The following is a 22,568-nucleotide window of genomic DNA, read 5'->3' as shown; positions in this document are numbered from 1 at the left end:
CTGGTTCCATTTTATTGAATTAAAACAAAAATATTCAAATTTGTTATTTAGCATTAACTCTAGAGAGATCTATATTTAATAATTACTAAATAGATCATTTATAGCAGTTAATGTGACATTCTACAGCAATTCAGGTAAACATAGTTTATAAATATTCTGTATGTAATTACAGGGCAGATTATAAAAAGTGATAAAAAATATTCTAAGTTTTGCAAAATGAAAACAGACTCACAGATACAGAGAACAAATGGGTAGTTGTCAAATGGTAAAGCGGTGGGAGGGTGGGGCAAAATAGGTGAAGGGGAGTAAGAGGTATATATAATAAATAATTCACAAGGATGAAATACACAGCATGAGGAATATGGCCATGAATAGTATCATAACTGTGTATAGGGACAGATGGTTACTAGATTTATTGTGGTGATCATTTCATAATGTATTCAAATGTCAAATAATTGTGTAATATACCTGAAATTAATATAATACTGTACATCAACTATATTTCAACACAAAAAAAATTTGGTGTTTTGGGAAAGTAATGAGGATAAAACTTCATAGCTAAAAAGACAGGACAATGAAATCTGAGTAAGGCTATTATAAACAAGATGTCAGGAAGGAGGTATGTTTCCTGGATAGTTTTACTTTATTAATTTATTATTTATATTCTGCCACCAAAGATTGGAGGTACCTCTTTCCATTATGAATCACTCATGATTAAGTAATGTTGCTCTGGAATAGTGTTTTTCACACTTCAGTAAGTTTCAGAAGATGCTCAATCAAAATCAGATTCCTAGGTACAGGCCCAGGAATCTGCATTTAAACTAACACCTCCATGCTCAGGGTAAGGTTCAAGAGAACACACTTTGAGAAAAAGTTCCAGTGTTTATGGCTTATGAAGGAAGCCCTACTCTGTTTTACTAGATTTTTTTAAAACAATGATTAAACTCAATGGTATCATTTAAACAATTCCCTCTCAGTAACATGTAATTTAAAATTGGGATGTTAACATTAACAATGAAAACATTTGTCAAAATTACCACAATTATGTCAGACATGGTCTGGGTGAAACTCAAAAGAGAAATTCTAAAAATGAAATCACACAATAGAAAAACCAGGTTATCCTAAGGATGTTGAGAGGCAAACACTAAGGTTAATTTAAAACAACATAAAAATATAATTTCTGATTCTATAAAGTATAATATAATATTATTTTATCCCAATTATCTTATTTAGGAAAACTTTAATTTGTAAGGCTGTTCGGTGGGAAGTCTTTGAAATAACCACAAACAATAAGAAAAATAAAATTTCTAATAAGTTGAATTTTATTCATAAAGCACACTATTTTTGTATTGTACACATTTATGAATGTCCATTATTATTTTAAAATGACAGTTGTAAGCTATAACCGCTAAAGTCCTCATAACTGTATAAAATGAAAAAAAAATCACTAAGCTAGCTAGCTAATTAGATATTTTTATAGGCATATTTTTGAGATATTTCCAAAATTCCAATACACAACAGTGTATTTTATGCTTCATTAGACTTAACTTTTGGCTGTGCTACCTTCTTCCGGTTGAAACTGTTTCTGGATCAACAATAAAAACGTATATCTTTCCATTAAAAAGGTGAAGCCACCTTAACCTTTTACCATGCTGACTTCCCTGTTTACGTGCAAAGCCAAAGTGGTCAGCACATCTGTTCATTGTGGCTACTTGTTCAAACATTTATCACAAGAGTTTTCAAACTTTAAACAAAGACTTTTTAAGAAATAAACATTCACAGACAACTTTAAGGGAAACATTTCAAGTTCTTCAACTTTCACATGGAATCTTCTCTAAAACTTATTTTTCTCAGATGAAGATCGAGTTTTCCATCTCAAACCTATTCTGTTATGTACTCTGGGGATATCAAAGGCTTTGAGAAGCCAAATAAAATTTAACTTTAGTTTAAGACAGGTACTAACATATTTTCTCCTAGACAGCCACGTAGCTGTTAATTAACAGAGGTGATCAAGGTTGCAGAGAAGCCAACGGTCAGCACAATCTTTCTCCCTTAGGGATCTCTTGATTGCATTATAGGAGTGGAAGCTGTGTAGCTCTGAATGGCTATAACTTTACTGTGCATCCATCTTTTTTTCTTCTGGTACACAGTGTGCCCTTCCAAGCCATAAATTCAAGCATTTCTCCACTGTCTTATCACCATGGCAAATGACTTCCTGCAAAGACGGCAAGTGTGTATGTGGTTCTCTATTCAGTCCTGCTTCCTCTACTACACTCTGGTGGCAAACAGGGTCCAGGGAAGCTCTGATCACCAACCCAAGCTCCCCATTCCAGTTCTTCAAAAGTGATTATTAATTTTTTCATTTTTCGGCCACATCCCACTGCATGCGGAACTTCCCTGTGCCAGGAGCAAACCCATGGTCCCTGCTATGGAAGTGCTACCACAAGGGAAGTCCAACAGTGACTGTTAATTCTGCCACTCAGCAGAAGAAAACTGAGGTCTCACACCTCCATTTGATAGTTACAGTCATATTTCTCTTAGCAGCATATCCAAATCCCTGTTTCATCACTGCATTTGGCAGCCTTTCTTTACATACCATGGTTCCAGCTGAAGATTTCTAGTTTTATTTGAGAAAATGTTTGTTTCTGCTTCTTTTTATCTTGAAGTGCTCTCAAACAGAAGTCAGAATTCTGATGCAGCTCTTTGTATCTGAATGAGACTGCTGCAACTTCAGTTAATTTTTTAAATTTTATTTCTGGCCCACACCACACAGCATGTGGGGTCTTAGTTCCCTCATCAGGGTCAAACTGGGCCCCCTGCATTGCAAGTGCAGAGTCTCAACCATTGGACCGCCAGGGAATTTCCAACTGTTGCAACTTCTAGTCCCTGACTTGGTGCCTTGCAACTTAACGGGGATCCCATAAATGTTCACTGAATGCTTTCTGATCCATGAAATATACTCTATGAAGTAGTGTTACATTCCTGAAAGATTCTGGCATTCATCAAAAACTCAGCAAACTTCATTAAATTTTGCTTGAATGTATGTGGTAAGAAATAGAATTTGGATTCTAAATAACAACAAAAATTGTTTTCAACACAAAGATAAAGATCACTTTCTATTTTCTTAAAAGAAGTATGTATATGGTTTAGCAGACAAACTAAATGAGCCACTGTCATTAATGAATAAAATGCACTGAGATGAGCAAAATGCTTTTATTGTATCAAGAAGTTGTGATTAATAATAATTTTTTTAAACTGAATGTGGGTAAAATCCCAAAGGTCTTGAAAACTGGATGAAGAAGACAAGGTGGCAGTCCAAAATATGCAAGTACAAATTTTATTTTTTAAACAGATCCGGCATTTAACAATTAGAAACGAAGTTTTACAAACGATGAATGAGTAAGCATCAGAATCACATTTCCTCTGCCTACCTTGACCCTCACACACCAGCCTAATCAATGTAAGTACCCAGACCTAAAACGTAGCTTAGCCCTGTCTCCACAAACCTGCTCTTCCACCCAGTCAGTGCCTCCACCACCAGCCTATGTTCCCTAGCCTGAAACCCGAGTACCATCCTTGACACCTGCTTTCCTTCCCTGCTACAGCTAATCCATCAAGTCCTGCTGGGCCCACCGCATTTCAAGCACATTTAATAAGTAACTAAAACATGTCAGGAATTAAGTAAACTGAGTCTGAATGGATGAGTGTTTTTGTGGAATGTATCACAGACTGAGGGAAACAGACAATAACACAAATAAATAAATTTTAGACAAACTGACAAGTGCTATGAAGTAAAACAACTGAGTACTCTGAAAAAGAATTAAATGACCTGCTTAAGGATGGATGTTCCAGGGAGGACTCTAAGACCTTTCAGGTGAGACCTGAAAATGAGAAGCCGATCACACAAAGTATAGGAGGAAGTAGGAGAAGGCGATGGCACCCCACTCCAGTACTCTTGCCTGGAAAATCCCATGGATGGAGGAGCCTGGTAGGCTGCAGTCCATGGGGTCGCTAAGAGTCGGACACGACTGAGCGACTTCACTTTCACTTTTCACTTTCATGCATCAGAGAAGGAAATGGCAACCCACTCCAGTGTTTTTGCCTGGAGAATCCCAGGAACTGGGGAGCCTGGTGGGCTGCAGTCTATGGGGTCGCACAGAGTCAGACTCGACTGAAGTGACTTAACTTAACTAACTATAGGAGGGAACAGCACGTGAGAAGCTCCTACAATGGAAACTGAGTTAGAAGACCTGAAAGAACGTCAGTGTGCCCAGAGAAAAGTGATCCAAAGGAGAGTGGCACGAGGAGAGGTCTGAAAACCCACAGGCCAGATGTCGCCGGGTTGTGTCTGTAAGTCATTATTAATACACTGCATTTTACCCTAACAAAACTAGTTGCTCAGAAAACTACATGGTCAGATTCGTAGTACTCTATTATGATATAAATCTATCTCCTCCCATGCTAAGAAAATCTTCAACAAACTTTGCTCTATATTAAAACAGGGGTTAGCTCACATCTGCATGATGTGGTGGAAAACATTCGCAGACAATGAAATGATCCATAACCTGAACCTCTTCAGTGGAAGCAGAAGGTCAGAGCCTGAGGGAACAAGCAGAACGTCCAAGTCAACACCCACCTCCCCTCCAAGAAAGGGTATTAGAAAAGGTATGAAGTTTTAAAGCAGACAGCTTTTCTATACTTATTTATAGTCTCTATGCCCCATTAATCTTCCCTGGTGGCGGTAAAGCATCTGCCTACAATGCAGGAGACCTGGGTTCAAATCCCGGGTTGGGAAAATCTCCTGGAGAAGGGAATGGCAACCCACTCCAGTATTCTTGCCTGGAAAATCCCATGGACGGAGGAACCTGGTTAGGCTACAGTCCATGGGGTCGCAAAGAGTCGGACACGACTGAGCGACTTCACTCATGGCCCATTAATTACATAGCCAGCATGTGTTCCAGCACACTAGAGCTTACCAAATGGTGACTGGGTTTGAAAACTGCCTGAATATGTACTAATAGTTTTAAATCCACAGATCCTGCACATATATTTTAAATGACTCAACATCTTGAATTTTGGTCTAAGTCTGATATAAAAGGAGAACTTCTGGACATGCATGGCTTGCAAAAATGGATTTTAAGCAGGTCTGCCCTGCCCCAGACCTGCAGTTTAGACTGCCTCCCTCCTCACCACAGCGCAAGCCTGCTGGGCTGCTGCTGCCGCCATCATCACTAGTATGGCTTTGGTTGTAAGTTGAGTGGATAACTTAGTACACAGAAGATGTGAGTGACCTTGCTTCTTCAGACCAATGGTTACTTATTTCTTGCCTGTACCATCCATAATATTTACTGCCATAATATTTATTACTAAAACTTACTCAAAGTTTCTAAAAAGGAGAAGCCACCCCATAAAACTAGTGTAGTGACATGGGCCTTTGACAAATGTAGCCAACAGACTGAAAGGTTTTCGATTACTGACTTTCAAGGGATCTATGATTTGGAGAAGAGCCCTAGGAAAGAGTCTCAACACCGGCCCAGGGACTCTTTGGAAGGCCTGCGTAAAGTTTTTATGCAGAGAGCTTTTCTGTACTTATTTACATAGTCTCTATGCCCCATTAATCCAATTATTTCCTCCCTTGTTAGGAGACAGCATGAAAAAACACATAATTAGTTCAGTATCTTGTGTTCTCATTTAATCTGAGGAGATTTATGTTAGATTTAAGTTCAGAGCAGTTTACTCTTATTGCTGTGGCACTCAATTTAACAAAAAATAAACTCACCTCTCTCATCCCTTTCGTGATTTTATTCAAGCCATACATTTGAAGCAATAAGAAACATTTAAACATTTCCTGCTGTTTAACTTCTTTTTAACTCATTCAAGAAGACTATTTTGTCTTTTTACTTGATACAGAAATGATGTTCAAATTCTCTTTATAAACCAGTGAAAGATAAGCCCATAAGCTTATTAAATAAAAGCATATTTTAAATTTGAAAAGTAAAGAAAGTAAAAGAAATCTGGTGAGTAGATTTGTATTTATGAGGCTGCAGTGGAATTAATATTTAATCCACATGTGTGAGTATGCACTGTGCCCCACCTAGCATTTTAAGACGACTTATGGGGTGTAGTCAAAGGCAAGTCTCTGATGCTTACACAGATGGCATCGAAGAGATAAGAAACGCACATAAAACTAATTAAAAAGACCATGCACGACTGTGTAATTAGGCACTGAGTTTGTGGCACGGGTTGCAGATCCTACAGGAATTCCAAAGAAAAGAGAGAGAAGTCAAAATGAGTTTGAGATGGGTTGGAGCTCTATACCATGGGGGAACAGAGATTTGGGTTAGATATTAAAGGATGGGCATCACTTGGTTACGCAGAACGGGAGGGCAGAGCATTCCAGAAAGAACTGCATGCACAAAGGGCAAGGGATGGGAAGGTGTGTGCTCATGAGGACTGTGAAACACTGACCCTGGTTCGCGGGTGGGAGAAGGGGAATAAAGCCAGGCCAGCAGGATGGACACTTAGAGAGTCTTATATAGTAATTATAAAGATATACATTAAGGAAAGGAGACCGATTGTACTAAGTACAAAGATCCTCCACATGCTAAGAAAGCTACTTAAAAAAGTAGAAGCTACTTAAAAAAAAAAAAAAATCAACCCAACATTTCTCCACCTCTGACATTCTCTACTCCTCTTATGCTGTTATTTTCTTCCATATACCTACTACCATCTAACATAATATATATTTACTCGACAATCTGTTTAGCATTTATCTCTGCCCAGGTGAGCTGTAAGCTCTGTAAAAGCCAGGACTTTGCTGCTTTATTCCCAGGGTCTGAAAAAGCTCTTGAGAAGTAGGAGCATTCAATAACCACTCATATTTTGTTGACTGAAGTAACATCAAAGCTGAAAGGACAGTTACTGAAATAACTTTGTATGTATAATTATACAATCTACTTTAGACCAACTGTACTGACTGCATTTGGAAAGAACTAAAAATTAAAACAGGTGACATAAAATTCAATCTGGGGACTCACAGAGTCTCAAAGTCACTTTATCCTTTATTAAGGTTCTTCAGAGTCAGCTGTGGTCAGAAACAGTGATCTGGATGTCTGTAATAATGAAGCTTTTCCTAGGGCTATTTCCTTAAGAAATAAGGATCTATCAGCTCTCACACAAATTGCTACAGGACAGTATCTTTATCTTACTATCAGGATAAGAAAAAACTAGTAGGAATTCTTTAACCATACCAGAATTAATATATCCACAAAAATCAATATATCCCCCCAATCCTAACCTCCACTTTAAAAAGAGATTATACTGGCATTTTGGTGTCATCCATCTACTACGTTCTTACTTCTTCTATACATATGTTCATTTGATATAAATTTTCTTATGACTCTTTCTATGTTCAAGGAAAATGATCTTAGTACTTTAAAAAAATATGCCTGGTTGGTAATCTTATGATCAAGGCCTACTTTAATTTTGTCAGGGGATCCAAAGTCATATTTGTCAATATTCATGTTTCATTTTTAAAATACAGCAATAGCTTCTAACCCCTGTAAATTTATTAAAAAAAAAAAAAACAGGTATATTTACTTTACAGGTAGAAAACAAAGTGAGATACCCTTATACTGCTGCTGCTGCTGCTAAGTCACTTCAGTCGTGTCCGACTCTGTGCGACCCCATAGACGGCAGCCCACCAGGCTCCCCCGTCCCTGGGATTTTCCAGGCAAGAACACTGGAGTGGGTTGCCATTTCCTTCTCCAATGCATGAAAGTGAAAAGTGAAAGTGAAGTCGCTCAGTCGTGTCCGACTCTAGCGACCCCATGGACTGCGGCCTACCAGGCTCCTCAGTCCATGGGATTTTCCAGGCAAGAGTACTGGGGTGGGGTGCCACTGCCTTCTCCAATACCCTTATAACTACCATAAAAAGCATTAAAAAGTCAATGTCTTCTTTCTCCTTTAAACACTCAACTCATTGCACATTTCAATGCTTTTTCCTTAAAACCTTAAAACTCTAGGCTATTTTCTAGGATTGTTAACATAACTAATTGAAGCCAGACTTATATGCTATTATAGCTATCTGACCAGCAAATTATTTTTATGCTCAGTTAATCATTTCCAATAATGGAAGTAAAATATATTTCTTACATATACACTCAGGAGCATGAAAATTTAGCACAATAGTACCAGTCAGTCTGGTATGATTTTTGATAGTATTTTTCACTGAAGCAGAAATCACTTAAATAAACATGAGTCATCTGCTCATTTCTCCTGGTTGTACAGCATGTGACTCTAGAATCTCTGGAGAATTCTCTCCTTGATAAAAATTTAGAAAAAAATAGAGCACAAAAAACACCAGTATTTATTAAATAAACAAAGTGCAGGCCGAAGAAACTGAGGCCTCTTCCTCACCCATATTCACTGCTGTCTGCATATATGAATTCAATCAGGCCAAGGAGCTATGTTTGTTGGAAGGTAAGGTAAGACATCACTTGTGTCAAGACTAGGCACTGACTTGCAGATCCTTGCAACAAGGAATTAATTTATGGCCAACAGGGTGCAGAGTCTCCATTTTTAATGAGTTCTCAGGTGGTTCTAATAGAGCTGTGAGTGAATAGGCCATGTTTTGAAAAACAGAGCTTCATCTCTACTTCCCCCTACAAGGCCTAGAAAATGACTCTTCTTTCAAATAAGCCTCAGCCCAAGTCTCAGAGCAGCTGCCACACTGCTAGGATGGCCAGATTTTCCAATCTGAACGTTTTTATGTCCCAGACAGAAGAGGTGCTTCCTAAGTGTTTAAGTGAGTTCTATTCAGGGAAAAATACTATAAAAAATCATACTGGACTAATATTGTCATCCAACAAAACAATGGATGAGTCAAAGAATTGTTTCCCTCTGAAACCCACTGGATTCAGATTTTTTCTTTCATAATACCTCCAAATTTATTAAGTTCAATACTGCTTCCCTAATTGCCAAACATCATTTTTAAACTCTAACCTTGCCTGCTCCATCCTTCAGGGCAGTTGATGTAGGCAGTGTAGTGAATGGTTAATGGCTCCCGCTGATAAGAACACCTATGTTCAAATCCCAGCTCTGCTGCTTAACTAGTTATGTGAATCTGCATGTGCTTTTAAACTTAAGCCTCGGTTTTTTCCACTGTTAAATGGATATAATAATTGTACCTATGTCTTTAGAGTTGTATGAGAATTAAGGTCGGAAAGCAAACCACTTAGCTCAGTGTTGGACACATAAATAATCTAATTCAACTCTTTATACATATCACTGCTGAGAAATGTCTTCCAACTCAATAAATCAATGTCTTCCTACTTCACTCGAGTCCTTCTCTACTGATGCTTTAATCTGTAGCAAATATTTACTAATTCTTCCAAGACGGATTTATAAAGGCCACCAACATTGGGCATAAGTGAACATACCCCACCATGGGCACATGGAAACAACTGGAGTTAACATCTATCTCTAAAACGGCTCTCAGGAGACCTTTCATTCCACATGACCTAGAATCCTGTGATCTGATAAGCTCAGTCTGTCACTGTAAGAAGATGTGACTGTATGACTCCAGTAAGGCACTAAACAAAGGTATAAGCATGGAATTCTCTCATCTAAGAAGGCTGCTATTTTGAATTAAATGAAGAAAAGGAAGATTTTTCCTCAATTGCTCCTCCTACTCAAAAAGAGATGCAGCAGCCCAACTGTGACGCAGTAAGTCTTGAGGGCAGCCCCGTTAGCTAGGGAAGCTCAAGGCCAGCCACGCTTGCTTAGAAGGGAGTAAATTCAAACAGGCTTCACAAAGAGGAGATTCAACATTCCGTGACAAACCAAGGAGACACAAAAGGCAAAAGGGAGACCAGATGACAGGCGTGAATAAAAACCTAGATGAAGCTTCTCAAATCTCAAACTTAATTTCAAGTCACAGAAAAGAAATTTAGCATTCCAAAGGCAAAAGTGTAGAACGAGAGAATAAATATTGTACTGTATTAATCACAATAAGGAGCACTTTCATCTGGGCCAAAATATATTCTTAAATCAACCTTCGAATGTGGCTGCATTTTCAAGCTTAGCAGCATGAAACCCACATGACTGTAATTAATGTAATAAATCATGCTGTGGAATTTTCTACAGAATCTGACAGCGCTCATTGATATACTGCTTATTAGAGACTAGAGATTTCTCCTGCATTTTTTTATTATACTGCCAGAGACACTGAATCAACAATACCTTCTGATGTGTCTGAAGTATCTGCGGCTGGTGTGATACATAAAATATACAGTGAGCTGCTATCAGACTTGGATATACAACACATAATACCCAATTTCCAAAAAGAATTTGTTTTTTAATTTTTACTTTTCTTGACTTAGGTCAGTCACAGAAGATACATGGATTCATTAGAGATGGGACATTCATATTTTCCACGGTTTCAGTCCTGAAGTCACATGCTTCACAGCGTGACTCTCCTACTCAGTTTATTTCATGATGACTCCGTTAGTTTCTAGTGCAGAACACTGTGAAACAGGCACTATTTCACCAACCTCTGTGTGTCCTTTCCCTGTCTTTCAAAATCTGACTCCTAAGTAAAATCTTCTTGAATGTTAACCCCTTTTCAAAAGTAAAACTTAGTCCTTGTGCAGTTCAGGAATTCAGCCATGAATGCATTTTCCCTCAGTGGGTTTATATACTCTTAAATATGCTTTGCATATGTAAGCATTTTCTAATTTAGAAATACTGAAAAATTTTTAAATACATTAAAAAATTTTTTACTTTTAATTGGAGGATAACTGCTTTACACAACACTGTAAAACAATTATCCTTCAATTTAAAAATTTTTTTAAACCCACACTAAAAACATATGGCTTAATGGCCCTTTATTCACACGGGTACCTATTTACCTGAGGAAAAGATCAAGTATACTTCCCCTAATAAAAATAATTTTATTCATTAATCATGAAAGTAACACATTTAATAATAAAAATAATTTTATTCATTTTATCATAAAAGTGACACACTTAATATAAAAAACTTCCCCAGAAAATAAAGGTTAAAAAAGGGAGAAAAACTGCCCATAAATCCATCCTTCAAAGACAGCCACTGGGTACTTGGTATATATCTCTTCAATTTAAAATTTTAATTAAAAATAGTATTCTTTAATCACCAAGAGTCTAGTCCATTCTCTATTAACTATACACTTTTCTTGCAATTTTTTTTTCTGAAAATATTGCTCTGTCTCACATTTAAGAGGAAAACTTTAACATGGTAATTCCTGGATAAGTTACTATTTCTGACATATTCCTTTTGATCATCTGAAATCACATATTTTAAGACTTTAATAAGAGTTTAGAACTGGATTTATTATCCACTGATTTCACAGAAATTCCTTTCTTAGCTATTGAGAATTCCCTATGTCCACTCTTGCCCCTTTTCAAACTGTTTTCCACACAGCAGCCCTAATGAATTTTCCTAAAACAAACAGGAAATGAACGTTATCTCTTATTTTCTTTCTGGAAATTTTTGTATTTGCATATTTGGTTCACCACTTAATAAAAATACATTTGGTGCTTCAACACGATAGGCACTGTTGTAGGCACATCTGTACACGTCTCCTCAACTGCTAAAGCACTTTAATTTTCATCCCCTGCGGTGGAGACAATTAGACAATAAAAGCAGATGGAAACTGGAACTAAAAAAGAAGAGTAAAAGTTTTGGCAAAGTTTTGGGGAAATGAAAAAACTAAGGGAAAACTGGGCCACATCCTAAGAGGCCTGTTACGCACTAAAATGATGAACGCTGAAATGTGTAGAAGAATCACCACGGTCAGTAGCCTAGTGGTGAAGAGCATGAAACCTGGGAACCAGACTGCGTAGCTGAGAATCCCAGCTCTCCCATCCTCTTATTGTATGACCTTGGGCAAGTTCAACCTTCCTTTGCCTCAGTTTATACATCTGCGAAATGGAGTTAATTATAGTCCTAACTTCACAGAGTTGTGAGAACTGAGTTACCAGAAGTAATTAGTGAGATAATAAGCAGTCTGTAAGTATTAGCTATTGTAACTGCTATTCTGCATGCAGTAATCAGAGAGCTAACCGTATATGACCCTGCCTACTGACGAGGATTTTGAAAGTAAAACAGTCATCACCATTTGTTGTTAACAGTTCATCAGTATGTCAGTACTGAGTATTTGAAAAGTGACTGTTCATGAGTTTGCTAAAATTCTATGGCTTCAATGAGTGAGAACAAACTCAAGCATAATACATGAGGCAACATTTGATGAATTTAGGAGATGAAATGGTATATCACAACGGAAATGGTTACAGAAAACTTCTTTTTATTAGAAACCATTTCTTCCTTTAAATTTCCATGCAATTTACAGAACTGCATATCTTAATTAATAAGGATCAAAATGTGACAGTATCTTTTACTGAAAATGCATAATACAGTAAAAACCACAAAGGAATTATTCATCAACTCGGAAACAAAAGATGTATGGCACATAGAGTAAAAGAAAACAGATAACACGTAAAAATGAAAATGCACAAAACTCTAATAAATTATCCCCTCCTTTTCCGAGTGATGCTATTAATATTCATTAGATTCCATCCAAGAAGTAATAACCCATTGGACAGGAAGATGCCAATTCCTCTTAATTGAGTCAATGGATAATAACAAAACATATTTTTGAAAAGTTCATTATAAAATAAAAATTTTAATATTTATCTACATGGGTTGGCTTTCTATTGCACATTTATAAGTACAGGCAAAACAGGAAAATAAAGCCCTTTTCTTAACAATGAGATGGCTGTTTTCCATTATATAAAATAATAACTTAGCAGCAGTAATTATAACAGTATGAAGGTGTTGAAAAGCTAGTGACTTGTAACATAAATCTGAATATACTCCAGAGACTAAAAATATTATATGAAATATCATTTCAGGTATTAATAAATATGTATTTCTTATTCATTGAACCAAACCCTAAAGTCAAATTTACAGGCACAGCACATTCTAGGATCATAAAGATCCTTTATTTTTCTTGCTGAATGAAGTTAGGTAAAAAATTAAGTAATACTTAAATTATCTAATTTTTAAATTTCTCAGGGCGTGACATCAGCAAGGTGGCCAAGTAAGACATCCCCACCCTGTCTCCCAACAACAATCTGGCATCTATCCATGTACAAAAGTGCCTTTGTGGGAGCTTTGGGACTGGGTCAGAGATTGTGAAACCCTGGTACAGTCCAAGACCAAGGATGGCTGTTTTGAGAAGGCAAGCTCGCGCCCAAGTGGCTGACTCGCCGACTACGGTCCTGGTTACAGAGCCAGAAACAGTGCCATATCATGAGGGACTCAGCTACGCCCCCATCTGGCTGTGATCCTGTCACCAGCACTATATGCCAAGAGACGCAGGAGGAGTCACGCCCACCCATAGGCTGGGTAATAGCGTACAGATCTTGGTTCTGGCTGTGGACCCTACGTGCCTCCAGCTTCTGGTTGCGGTGTGGAGCCCCAGAGGGAAGCCCACACAACTTAGTCTGGAGATTCTGAAAGGGCCTGCAACAGGGCTCTGGCCATCCCAGCCACAGTCACCAACAGTCAGGTTGACACAGGGACCTTGCAGGAGGTAATCTCATCCGTGCCCCTGGAAAATCGGAAGGGACCCTGAACTTGGCTCCAGCCCCATCACAGGAACAGGCCTGCATGCCCAAGGACACGGAGGGAGATGCTCCTGTTCACATGACTGCAGATGCTAAAAGGGCCAGACAAAACTGCTAAGAAAACTGAACAAACACGTCATGGCGGGAGAGCTGAGGCCTCCAATGTGGCGCTGGTGCCTGAGACCTGCCTTTGGAGGCCTGCTGACCAGTCACCAATTTTCCAACTCGTCTCTCTACAGAGCCCTGCCTGGCAATACCTACATTTCACACAGGAAAGGACCGAGGGGAAGCAAACCTATTTACACAACTAGAGAAGAAACCAACACCAGATTCCTGTCCTGTGTTCTTAAATGTGAACAGACAATTAGATGAGGCATCGGAAGAAAAGTGGCTGCACTGAAGAGAAGAAAGAAGAAAAAAGAACAGAGAAAATAAAGGAAAAAAATTCAAAGACAGAAAGTAATTTTTTTAATCGAATTTAAATTCTCAAAGATTTGATAAATTATTATAACTATAATCTTCATAAAAGAAACAAGTACTAATGGAAAACTTTCAAAAGTTATTTCAGAAAGGAATTTTTAGGAATTTAAAGACTCAAAGTTTACTTCCTACCTATCCATTCTTGGGAAATTATTTGATGAACTCCACCAAAAAAAAAAAAGAGAAAGTAAAGGGAAACATGAAATCTAAAGAACAGTGGTTACAACCCAGGGGAAAACTCAGGATAGGTGGGAGGGTTACCTCAGGCTTACATTAAATCAACTTGTCCAAACTGCAGCAGCAAGGCTGAAGGCCCAATGTGGGAACATTGGCAGGACCACAAAGCTATGTAAGAGCACACTGTTCTTTTGTCAAAATATGCTACCAAAATTTTAGGAAAACACATACACACACAAAACCCCCAAACTAAAATAATACCATATTTCATTGACTGTAAGATGCACTTCTTCACATTTTAACAGCTCTGAAAGTATGCTGGGACATACTTGGTGAGAACTTACTCTCTGTACCAGGCAGTTTTAAACCCTTTACATGGATTGAGTCATTAATCCACATAACAGCCCTTAGGAATATTCTCCTTTCAGTGTCTCAAATGCTGTGAAATTCATCAAGATGAAAAGTAATTCAATCTGAGAACACTAATAGTTACGCACAATATGTACACTGTCAAAACAATATAAATGGTTTTGGATGTTTACAGTCAACCTAAGGATAAAGAAGAAAAGACCAGTTATGGCCACAGAAGAAAATGAAAATACTGACAATCCTGTGAAGTTAAGAAGATGACAAGAAGAGGGGGAGAACAGCAGAAGGCAGCATATGAACACTAATACCTTCACCCTTGGATTGAGAAAGCATATTTATTTCTTCTTTCATTATCTTTAGTTTTCTGTTGGTAACTGTGTGTTTTAGTGATGTTATAATCAAATAATGGGAGGGTAATACAAACTGAGTTAAATCCTCACCATTGATAACAAGGAATCTGAAGGTATTTTCTGAAGTTGATAAACCAAGAAAAAAAAAAATCAAGAAACAGAAGTATAAACAGTTTATTTCAAATTTTGGAAGAACTGAAAATAGAAAGACTCAAAAGAAGTTACCTTTGAAGAGTGGAATTATGAGGTGATGAAAGATGAGGTGAGACTGTTATTGTTCAGCATTTATGGACTGCCAAATACATTAATAACTTTGACAAAAATGAAGAACACTGAAAAAGGCAATAAAATTATTGTTTTTGTCTAAGAAAGCAATCCAAGTTTTAGGGCAGTACTGAAGAATCAGGCTGCTACGTGTATCATAACTGAAGTCAATAAAGCACCTAGGATGCATCAATCATTAAGTCAGATTCACTGTTCTCTGATCACTGTGCTCATCACTGTTCTCACCTAAAATAAAGCTTAAAATTACCTTGCAGTCACAGAAGCACAACTCATCATTTTTGCCATGTTACATAAATACTTTTTCTGGGTCTAATACACCCTTGGGAACACAAGCCATTAGTTATATAAATGAGATCCAGACTGAAAGAGAAGTTATTGCTGGGCCTAACTACAGTGGGTCACCTGCACTCTGCCCACGCCTGCTGAGACCCAAGATGGTCAGGCAGCTCAATCTGGAAGGAGCGGGTGGAGCCCGCTGCTTCTCGCAGGAAACAGAAACAGGGATGACGTCTGAAGCTAACTAAGACTGCGGTACTCTGACACTGACTTGTCTGCCCACAGGTTGTACATTATTTCATCTCTCCAGACCACAAGGGATGAATATCATGGCTAGAAAATCAAGGTCAATGCCTCCTCAATTCTGAACTGGCGCCTGGTTTCCTAGCAGTCTTACTCAAATCCAAATTCACTGAAGAGAATTAGATCTTCAGGTTTACAGCAATTTGCTAGGCTCCTGTATTTGGATGCATTTTGCATATCTGGGAGGTCTCAATCATATGCTGATGAGCTTTAAATATATAAAAACAACAGTTTTTGCTACTTTTACTGGTAAAATAGAAAAATGCCTCTATTTTAAAGAAATAAAAAGTCAACTCGGAAGATTTTCCTGTAAAATATTAAGACAAATGATACTTAAAAAGGAAGTGAAGCATTGAAAAAAAAGCTGATAAAACTGATTGATTTCTCAGAAAATTATGCATTTGTACAACTGAGAGCAATTAACTTGATTTTCTACTTCTGCCTTTCAGAAAACTAGTAAACAATTATATTTGTAATTCTTAAAGAAAGATCATTAGTTGTCTGTAAAAATAAGCAATATTACAAGTTTAACTAAGTTCATGTTATTTTTAGGTATGTAATAAGTATCTCAAATAAATTATGATGTGAAATAGGTTGCCTGTAGCCCCTGTACTTTTAATTCCCAGCTAAGACCTTCCTTTCATTTATCATAGTGGCCTAATTGTTCACTTCATCACTTTTAGCCATATATCACCCTCCTCTTCAAAAATACGCTATCTAAAGGCAAAAAATTCAGTCTTATAAAGTCACTGATAGTTTAACAGCATCTTAGCTCAGGATATATAAGACAAGGTTTTGTTTTTTTAAAACTAGGAATGTTTTGAGAGAGGAAGAGTTAAAATGTCTGTCTCCCATTTAGAGGGCAGGCAGAGCAAGAATAATGTTTTTGTCTTGTTCATTACTTGTTCATTGAGTAACTGCAGTACCCAACCTGGACTTGGCACTTGGTAGGCTTCCAATAGGTATTTGTTGAATAAATGGTCATAGCATGTTTCAGAATTCTTAATGGCTGTTTCATCCTATATACAGAGAACCTTGAATATATTATAAATATTTGGGGTCCTGAAGATCTTTCAGTGTTACTTAAATCAGTGTTGCGCCTTGGACAGAGAAGTCATCAAGTCTAATTTCCAAATCATCTACCTGTCTCCTGCTCTCCCATGCCTTTGTGGTTGCCTCATTTGAGCATTTATTGCCATTTCCCATCTGAATTATTGCAATTTTTACCCTGTAAAACAGTCCTCAGTCCCAGTCCCTACTTCCCCATTGCTCTCAGGGTGATCTTCTAAGATCACACAGAGGAACTGTGCTCCTCTGCTCTCCCTTTAAGTTTGTGACTTCACGTGTAGTCTTCTACAGGTGGCTGCAGTCCATCTTTCCAGCAGCAGCTCTCCTGGCCTCTTTGAAATTCACTCGCACCACACTCAAACCTTTGCCTCCCTGTGTGCTCATGCGCCAATGTCTTTGCTCATGTCGCTCCATCACCCTGAAATACCCTTCCTTGGGTCCCAAAGGCTGAGACAACTGCTTTTCATGTGTTCCCCAGCATTTTATATACCTCTTAGATACGGTCTTGTTGGTCTGTCTGCCTCCTTCTCTACACAACGGTATTCTGGGGTCAGGGAATCTGCCATTCATCTTTGTATTTTCACTAGTCCTGTCACAGAGCAGATCTTGCAATAAATGTTTAATAAACTGAAATGCAAGCAACTTGTCCAGGGGTTTAGTAGAAAAAGAGACTGTGATACATGTTTCCTACTTCTGATTAAGTGACTCCTTCTATTAAACCCTAGGTTTTCCTAAAAATGATTCTCAGGAAAAACAATCGCTTTATGATATACTCTAGCAGCCCAAACTCTGGAAAAGTGATAGGCATGACCTAAAAATGAAAGAAAGGGAAGGAGAAACAATTTGGTGTGGGCTATTCCTACACCAAGACAGCCAGAGATAGAGACCAGGGACCAGAGTACCAACCCTTTCTCTCTTAGATAAAAAGTAGGAAACTATACTTTTGGAACTCCAAGCAAATCATCTAGTACCTCACTTCCAGTCAGTAAACTAAAGGAAACAATCCCTTCTTCACAGAACTCAAGTAGTGTTGATCCTGGAAATGAAAGTGCTATATATATAGATAATACAGGACATTTTGCTTTTGTGGTTTTTATTCATTCCAATATAAGAACTTAAAAAAATAATTCACCCATCATATCATAATCATAAGGAGGAAAGCCATAGTGAAATCTGTGAGACTAATTCTCTAATTCTTTGTCTATAAACAAGTATACTGGGAGACAATGTTAGTAAAATTTGCTTTCTTACCAAAAAACCTTCTATATTCAGTAATAACAATAATGGCATAATGCCTTTATCTCATAAATATTCCACAATCAACTTGATGCTTCATGAGCTATATTATAAAAGTACTCACATTTAAAAACATACAAAAAAGCATACCAAATTATGCTTACCAATGAACCAGAGGGCTTTATATGGATTAATTTAACCCTTATATCAACCCTAGAGAATAGATCCACTATTTTCTTCATTTTACAGATGATAAAGCTACGAGACAGAGAGATTAAATGACCTGCCAAAGTCACCCAGAAAATAAGTAACGGAGCTGGGACCTGAACCTAGGCAGTTGTGTGCCCAGATTTTCATAATGAAGCACTGTGCTTCTGTTACCTGTATATAACATGAACTCGTGTTTCTGCCAGATTTAATACATGTTAATAATGTAATATCTGTTCCATAGTTTTAAAAGAAAACATCACAGATACAGTTCAAGTTTCCGTGTACTCAATGTCATCCCTCCTCTCTCCCAAAGGCACACATCGTGTACTGGTATGTCTCCTTCCAGCCTATGTTTCATAACTACACGTGGTATGTGAGAACGTAACATACAACACACAGTGAGGTTTATTCACTTTAAAGTTTGGTACTCTATATATTATTCTGCAACTCCATTTCAAAGATATATCTATACTAATTAATGCAGATCTGGCTGATGTCTATATTCCACTGAAAAATATATCACAATTTATCTTCCGACAGACACTAAGGTTGTTAACCGATTTTTCTTCCTTGTTATCACAAAGAAAGTTGCAATGTACACCCCTGTACTTTTCTCCTTTTCCATGTTAGGAAGTTTCTCTAGGACAGATGCCTAGAAACTGGACTCCAAGGTTGTATGACATGCACACACTTAACTTTATAAGATACTATAAATTGCTCTCCCAAGTGGATGTGCCAAGTTATATTGCCGCCAGCATGTTCTCCATAGTTTAAGCAACATTTGGAGTAAAGTTAATAATTTTTGCCTTTCTGATGGTATCATATTGCTGTTTTAATTTGCATTCCCTTGATTACCAGTGAGGTTGAGCATTTTTCATATGTTTATTAACTATATGGGTTTCCTCTTATTAGAAGCGCCTCTTCACTTCCCTTGCTCATTTCCCTACTGGATTATTTGACCTTTTCCCTACTGATCTGTGGCAGTTCTTCACATATTCTGTAAATGAATATTCTTGGTTATGTGCATTAAAATCATCGCAAGGTTATTGCTTGTCTTTTAACTTTACAATATCCCTTGTCCCAGTTAAAATTTTAATAGCTGTCAGCATTTTCAGTATTTTCCTTTATGGTCTGTGCTTTTTTTGCATGTCTCATTTAAAAAACTGTTCCCAACACCAAGGCCACTTAGCAAGATTTCCTTAAAGCTGTTTCAAGTTTTATATTTTCATATTTAGATCTTTATATGAGACTTACTATCATGCCTGATGTGAGGTAAGGATCTAACTTTATCTTGTTCTACATGAGAGACCAACTGTGCAATGCCATCCACTGTCTGGTGGATCCTCTCCCCGTGATCCATTGGCACCTCTCTTTCACATACGGTTCCCACACACGTGTACGTGTCTTTCTGGGCTCTCTACTCTGTTTCATCGCTCTATTTGTCTATCTTTTTGGTCAGACTATTCCACTTTAATTATGACAGCTTTATAATAAGTTATATATAAGTTATCATAAGTTATAAACTATATTATATAAGGTATAATGGGTTTTCAATTACTGCCTTGGTAAAACTTTCTTTGTAAAAACCTAAATACTCTGAAAAGACATGACAATATAATCAATTCTTTCTTAGAACAGAATGAGTGTATGCACTTAATCACATTATCTCCTCCCTATCCCCTTCCCCAAGTGTAGAAAACAAGCCTAAAAACTAACTTAAAACCACAACTTTTGTCTTGTCTAAGAACTACGAAAAAGGAAGGAAAGAAGGAAGGAGGAAAGTGCCCCTCAGCCAGAGGCTGGAGACCACCATCCCCAGTTTCTTAAACTCATTCTGATCACAGGTGTTCTGCTACACATGATAAAACCTAAGACAACTCCCACCACCACCACCACCACTCTGAGAACTGCCCTTTGATCGGCTGGGGAGAAGGGAATCTGTGACACTTAGGCAGCGGACAGGAGATCCTGTGACACTCAGGCAGGAGAGTTAAGAGGTGGTTATCTTCATGTACAGAAACAACTGAGACCTGTGACACTCAGCTGAAGGGTAGAAGGTAGCCTCCAAAAGGCTATGGGAAGGGGTGCTGATAGAAATATCCTTAACAGGTTCATAGTGTCAGTAACACGTTTAAGGATATGCAGTTTCATCAAGGTTTTGACCTGCTCTTTCTTCCTGTGGACATGAAGTCCATATCATAATGGGAGAGAGGGACCTGATTTCCTCCTTGTGCAATTAGGTGAGTGAAGAGTTGAATGGAACAAGGTCATTGGTTTTAGATAATGTTGCAAATACCAAGCAGTGAGTCCTGGGAACTCCTGGGAGCAGGTATTTAACTTCCCCCTGGATACATTCTCAACATTGACTACCTATCAACACATGACTGCATGGGTACTGTGCACAACGCGCTGGGATTGAAGAGAAGAGTGCTTGGTAGCTCCATTAAGCCGCCCTGAGCATTACAAGAGAAGAAGCACATGAATAAACTCGGTAAGCATCTAGTCCACTTACCTTCTTTTAAGAGGTCTACGACAAGCTGTGGAAAATTTTTAAAGAGATGAGAATACCAGATCATTTTACCTGCCTCCTGAGAAACCTGTAAGAAGGTCAAGAAGCAAGAGTTAGAATGGGACATGGAACTACAGACTGGTTCAAAATTGGGAAAGGAGTACATCAAAGCTGTATATTGTCACCTTGCTTTTTTAAAATACGTGAAATGCCAGGCTGGATGAATCATGAGCTGGAATCTAGACTGCTGGGAAAAATATCAACAACCTCAGATATGCAGATGATACCACTCTAATGGCAGAAAGTCAAGAGGAACTAAAGAGCCTCTTGATGAAGGTGAAAGAGGACAGTGAAAAAGTGACTTAAAACTCAACATTCAAAAAACCAAGATCATCACTTCATAGCAAATAGATGGAAAAAAATGGCAACAGTGGCAGATTTTATTTTTTTTGGACTCCAAAATCACTGGGGATGATGACTGTAGCCATGAAATTAAAAGATGCTTGCTCCTTGGAAAGAAAGCTATGACAAACATAGACAGCATATACTGAAGGACAGGGAAGCCTGGAATGCTTCAGTCCATGGGGTTGCAAAGAGTCAGACATGACTTACCAACTAAACAACAAGAGGCCTAATGAAACAAAGCTCACTCTCCCTTATTAGATCTTACCAAACTTTCTGTATTTTTGCTACTCACTACCGAAGGCAATTCAAGGGTAAAATTATCCAGAGGTTCTATTTCTCCAGCTTCTTTGTTTAAAACAATGAAAGCCCAGTCTAGCTAGTTTAGGCAGAAAAAGAATTTAATAAAGGCCACATAATTTTCGAGAACACCAAGAAACCAGATATGGAAGTGGTCAAGCCACTGATTTGCCCTGGTGGAGACAAACCAGCCACCAAACTCCATCTTAGGCCTCGGATGGTGGAATCCTGTTCCTGTTGCCTCTAGAAATTGGACTGTATTTTCCAAAACAGATTCCTGTAGGGACCTCTTTACTTATTTATTTTTGGCCATGCTGTGCAGCATGTGGGATTTTAGTTCCCCTAACAGGGCTCGAACCCATGCCCCCTGCATTGTAAGCATTGAGTCTTAACCACTGGATGGCCAGGGAAGTTTTAGGTACTTCTAGTTAGAGTCTACAGTGAGTGCATTTGAATGGCAAAGCCTCAGGTCACAAGATTGTGCCCTCACTGAATTATCAACTTGGAAAAGAGAGTTTCTGGCCTCTCCAATGGGGTAGTGCGTATACACAAAGGAGGGAATTCTCTCAAACAGGAAGAGTGTTCAAAGTCACTGTGCAGTCAGAAGGAGTAACAATGTGCCATCTAACGTGGAACCTGCATTTCCTACATCCCTGCTTCTCATGTTTCAGTGTGCATACGAATACCTAGAGATCATGGTTAAAATGCAAATTCTGATTCTGTGGGTTTGGGGTGGAACCTGAGAATCTGCATTTCTAGTAAGAAGCCAGGTGATACTGGTTCATGGACCATTTTAGTAGATGGATGAATGTTAATGCACAAAATCAGAATCTACTTGACTATTCAAGAGTATTGAGCACACTCTAATAATAGCAACAATGATAATGAAAAGAATAATGATGGAGACTACTGTTCATTGAATGTTTATCATATGTC

General features: G+C 38.1%; 1 protein-coding gene and 1 long non-coding RNA gene across 7 annotated transcripts in view; one reads left to right on the top strand and one right to left on the bottom strand.

The window, feature by feature from the left end:
- The window catches only part of LOC123332955, a 38,839-nt gene extending 25,593 nt beyond the window's left edge, over positions 1-13,246 (top strand). Inside the window, exons 2-5 of the long non-coding RNA XR_006550164.2 lie at positions 3,353-3,460; positions 4,201-4,350; positions 4,503-4,665; positions 13,114-13,246. This is a non-coding gene — a long non-coding RNA (uncharacterized LOC123332955). The remainder of the gene's footprint in view (positions 1-3,352; positions 3,461-4,200; positions 4,351-4,502; positions 4,666-13,113) is intronic.
- Positions 1-22,568, bottom strand: part of KIAA1958 (KIAA1958 ortholog) — a 126,849-nt gene that overhangs the window by 35,966 nt on the left and 68,315 nt on the right. The gene's annotated exons all lie outside the window — the stretch shown is intronic.

This window comes from Bubalus bubalis, chromosome 3 (assembly GCF_019923935.1).
Source record: "Bubalus bubalis isolate 160015118507 breed Murrah chromosome 3, NDDB_SH_1, whole genome shotgun sequence".
NCBI classification, from domain to species: Eukaryota; Metazoa; Chordata; class Mammalia; order Artiodactyla; family Bovidae; genus Bubalus; species Bubalus bubalis.
Note: the sequence above shows the minus strand (reverse complement) of the source record. Positions and strands in the feature narration are given on the sequence as shown.